This window comes from Oncorhynchus masou, chromosome 14 (genome assembly GCF_036934945.1).
Source record: "Oncorhynchus masou masou isolate Uvic2021 chromosome 14, UVic_Omas_1.1, whole genome shotgun sequence".
Taxonomy (NCBI): Eukaryota; Metazoa; Chordata; class Actinopteri; order Salmoniformes; family Salmonidae; genus Oncorhynchus; species Oncorhynchus masou.
Window position 1 is genome coordinate 39224417 of NC_088225.1, and position 5000 is coordinate 39229416.

General features: G+C 50.6%; 1 long non-coding RNA gene across 1 annotated transcript in view; it reads right to left on the bottom strand.

The window, feature by feature from the left end:
* The window catches only part of LOC135553797 (uncharacterized), an 18299-nt gene that overhangs the window by 439 nt on the left and 12860 nt on the right, over positions 1 to 5000 (bottom strand). Inside the window, exon 2 of the long non-coding RNA XR_010457634.1 lies at positions 4752 to 4908. This is a non-coding gene — a long non-coding RNA (uncharacterized LOC135553797). The remainder of the gene's footprint in view (positions 1 to 4751; positions 4909 to 5000) is intronic.

Consider the following 5000-nt stretch of genomic DNA (forward strand, 5'->3'; position numbering starts at 1 on the left):
GGAGGGAGGGAGGGAGGGAGGGAGGGAGGGAGTAGAGAACACTCATTAAGTCATCTTCCAGTCATTTAGTTCAGAACTGTCTCTCGGAAGTGGAAGATCTTGTGTTTTAAAATATATCCTCAATGTGAAGGTTTCATACCTCTTTAAGGTATGAAACCGGTTGCATCTACACTTCGGTCCGCAGGTAGTATAACTTTTCATTACATTTCGTTATAGTACAACGGTTTGATTTGTCTAATCTTAGCAATTTCTTCTTAGCTAGCTACATAGCCGTCTTTGTATCAACGACACTTGCATAATTATCGTATTTCGTCGTCCTAACGTATCTGCCCAGCAGCTAGCTAAGCAGCTAGCTAACATCCACTGTCCACTAGCACTGTAGAAACTATTACACTCAACTGAACGACTCGATTGGCGTAGTGTCAGCTAGCTACATAGTTGTCTTCGCTGTCTTCGTATCCAAGATAATTGTGCAGTTTAGAGTGTGTAGACTTAGAGTGATTATCTTAATTTACCGAGGTTAGCTAGCCAGCTATTTGTCGTCCTTAACGTAGGAAATGCTGCTAGCTAGCTAGCCAACAGCTAGCCAACCTCTACCGAATTGAACTCCAACTACCCGGTCAACATTCCGCGTCGCTCCACAGGTAGTATCACATTTTCATTTCACTTCATTACAGTACAACGGTTTGATTTGTTTGATCGTAGCTAGCCAGCTACATAGCCGTCTTTGTATCTAAGACAATTGTGTAGTCTAGAGCGATTTTCTAGGTTAGCTGGCCAGCTATTGTCGTTCTTTTAACGTAGCTAGCCAGCTAGCCCCGAATAGCAGCACTGTAGTAACTATTACAGTACAACGGTTTGTTTTGTTTGATCGTAGCTAGCTAGCTACATAGCCGTCTTTGTATCTAAGACAATTGTGTAGCCTAGAGCGATTTTCTAGGTTAGCTGGCCAGCTATTGTCGTTCTTTTAACGTAGCTAGCCAGCTAGCCCCCGAATAGCAGCACTGTAGTAACTATTACAGTACAACGGTTTGTTTTGTTTGATCGTAGCTAGCTAGCTACATAGCCGTCTTTGTATCTAAGACAATTGTGTAGCCTAGAGCGATTTTCTAGGTTAGCTGGCCAGCTATTGTCGTTCTTTTAACGTAGCTAGCCAGCTAGCCCCCGAATAGCAGCACTGTAGTAACTATTACAGTACAACGGTTTGTTTTGTTTGATCGTAGCTAGCTAGCTACATAGCCGTCTTTGTATCTAAGACAATTGTGTAGCCTAGAGCGATTTTCTAGGTTAGCTAGCCAGCTATTGTCGTTCTTTTAAGGTAACGTAACGCAATCAACCTGCTAGCTAGCCAGCTAGCCCCCGAATAGCAGCACTGTAGAAACTATTACACTCGACGGAACGACTTGATTAGTGTAGTGTCAACATCGCAGCCACTACCAGCTAGCCTACTCCAGCAGTACTGTATCATTTCAATCATTTTAGTCAATAAGATTCTTGCTACGTAAGCTTAACTTTCTGAACATTCGAGACGTGTAGTCCACTTGTCATTCCAATCTCCTTTGCATTAGCGTAGCCTCTTCTGTACCCTGTCAACTATGTGTCTATCTATCCCTGTTCTCTCCTCTCTGCACAGACCATACAAACGCTCCACACCGCGTGGCCGCGGCCACCCTAATCTGGTGGTCCCAGCGCACGACCCACGTGGAGTTCCTGGTCTCCGGTAGCCTCTGGAACTGCCGATCTGCGGCCAACAAGGCAGAGTTCATCTCAGCCTATGCCTCCCTCCAGTCCCTCGACTTCCTGGCACTGACGGAAACATGGATCACCACAGATAACACTGCTACTCCTACTGCTCTCTCTTCGTCCGCCCACGTGTTCTCGCACACCCCGAGAGCTTCTGGTCAGCGGGGTGATGGCACCGGGATCCTCATCTCTCCCAAGTGGTCATTCTCTCTCTCCCCTTACCCATCTATCTATCGCCTCCTTTGAATTCCATGCTGTCACAGTTACCAGCCCTTTCAAGCTTAACATCCTTATCATTTATCGCCCTCCAGGTTCCCTCGGAGAGTTCATCAATGAGCTTGATGCCTTGATAAGCTCCTTTCCTGAGGACGGCTCACCTCTCACAGTCCTGGGCGACTTTAACCTCCCCACGTCTACCTTTGACTCATTCCTCTCTGCCTCCTTCTTTCCACTCCTCTCCTCTTTTGACCTCACCCTCTCACCTTCCCCCCTACTCACAAGGCAGGCAATACGCTCGACCTCATCTTTACTAGATGCTGTTCTTCCACTAACCTCATTGCAACTCCCCTCCAAGTCTCCGACCACTACCTTGTATCCTTTTCCCTCTCGCTCTCATCCAACACTTCCCACACTGCCCCTACTCGGATGGTATCGCGCCGTCCCAACCTTCGCTCTCTCCCCCGCTACTCTCTCCTCTTCCATCCTATCATCTCTTCCCTCTGCTCATACCTTCTCCAACCTTTCTCCTGATTCTGCCTCCTCAACCCTCCTCTCTTCCCTTTCTGCATCCTTTGACTCTCTATGTCCCCTATCCTCCAGGCCGGCTCGGTCCTCCCCTCCCGCTCCGTGGCTCGATGACTCATTGCGAGCTCACAGAACAGAGCTCCGGGTAGCCGAGCGGAAATGGAGGAAAACTCGCTCCCTGCGGACCTGGCATCCTTTCACTCCCTCCTCTCTACATTTTCCTCCTCTGTCTCTGCTGCTAAAGCCACTTTCTACCACTCTAAATTCCAAGCATCTGCCTCTAACCCTAGGAAGCTCTTTGCCACCTTCTCCTCCCTCCTGAATCCTCCTCCCCCTCCCCCCTCCTCCCTCTCTGCAGATGACTTCGTCAACCATTTTGAAAAGAAGGTCGACGACATCCAATCCTCGTTTGCTAAGTCAAACGACACCGCTGGTTCTGCTCACACTGCCCTACCCTGTGCTCTGACCTCTTTCTCCCCTCTCTCTCCAGATGAAATCTCGCTTCTTGTGACGGCCGGCCGCCCAACAACCTGCCCGCTTGACCCTATCCCCTCCTCTCTTCTCCAGACCATTTCCGGGGACCTTCTCCCTTACCTCACCTCGCTCATCAACTCATCCCTGACCGCTGGCTACGTCCCTTCCGTCTTCAAGAGAGCGAGAGTTGCACCCCTTCTGAAAAAACCTACACTCGATCCCTCCGATGTCAACAACTACAGACCAGTATCCCTTCTTTCTTTTCTCTCCAAAACTCTTGAACGTGCCGTCCTTGGCCAGCTCTCCCGCTATCTCTCTCAGAATGACCTTCTTGATCCAAATCAGTCAGGTTTCAAGACTAGTCATTCAACTGAGACTGCTCTTCTCTGCATCACGGAGGCGCTCCGCACTGCTAAAGCTAACTCTCTCTCCTCTGCTTTCATCCTTCTAGACCTATCGGCTGCCTTCGATACTGTGAACCATCAGATCCTCCTCTCCACCCTCTCCGAGTTGGGCATCTCCGGCGCGGCCCACGCTTGGATTGCGTCCTACCTGACAGGTCGCTCCTACCAGGTGGCGTGGCGAGAATCTGTCTCCTCGCCACGCGCTCTCACCACTGGTGTCCCCCAGGGCTCTGTTCTAGGCCCTCTCCTATTCTCGCTATACACCAAGTCACTTGGCTCTGTCATAACCTCACATGGTCTCTCCTATCATTGCTATGCAGACGACACACAATTAATCATCTCCTTTCCCCCTTCTGATGACCAGGTGGCGAATCGCATCTCTGCATGTCTGGCAGACATATCAGTGTGGATGACGGATCACCACCTCAAGCTGAACCTCGGCAAGACGGAGCTGCTCTTCCTCCCGGGGAAGGACTGCCCGTTCCATGATCTCGCCATCACGGTTGACAACTCCATTGTGTCCTCCTCCCAGAGCGCTAAGAACCTTGGCGTGATCCTGGACAACACCCTGTCGTTCTCAACCAACATCATGGCGGTGGCCCGTTCCTGTAGGTTCATGCTCTACAACATCCGCAGAGTACGACCCTGCCTCACACAGGAAGCGGCGCAGGTCCTAATCCAGGCACTTGTCATCTCCCGTCTGGATTACTGCAACTCGCTGTTGGCTGGGCTCCCTGCCTGTGCCATTAAACCCCTACAACTCATCCAGAATGCCGCAGCCCGTCTGGTGTTCAACCTTCCCAAGTTCTCTCACGTCACCCCGCTCCTCCGCTCTCTCCACTGGCTTCCAGTTGAAGCTCGCATCCGCTACAAGACCATGGTGCTTGCCTACGGAGCTGTGAGGGGAACGGCACCGCAGTACCTCCAGGCTCTGATCAGGCCCTACACCCAAGCAAGGGCACTGCGTTCATCCACCTCTGGCCTGCTCGCCTCCCTACCATTGAGGAAGTACAGTTCCCGCTCAGCCCAGTCAAAACTGTTCGCTGCTCTGGCCCCCCAATGGTGGAACAAACTCCCTCACGACGCCAGGACAGCGGAGTCAATCACCACCTTCCGGAGACACCTGAAACCCCACCTCTTCAAGGAATACCTAGGATAGGATAAGTAATCCTTCTCACCACCCCCCCCCTTAATGATTTAGATGCACTATTGTAAAGTGGCTGTTCCACTGGATGTCAGAAGGTGAATTCACCAATTTGTAAGTCGCTCTGGATAAGAGCGTCTGCTAAATGACTTAAATGTAATGTAAATGTTTAACACAGATAGTGTACAGTTCAGAACCTCTTTAACACAGATAGTGTAAAACGTAGTGTCAACTGAACATACAATTTGAAAGTTTCGTTCCAGGTAGGGTTGAGGTTTCCCTTGATGGTCTTGGTCTTCTGCTTGGTGTCACTCTTGGGGTCGGGGATGAGTTTGAGCTTCACGTAGGGGTCAGACAGACCGTTTGGATCCATGGGCACCAGGTTACAGGCTTCATGGACTGGAGAGGAGAGGAGAGGAACGAGAGTGAGGAGGGAGAAGGAGGGGAGAAGGGAGAGAAGGAGGAAAGGAGGAGGGAGAGGATAGGGAGGG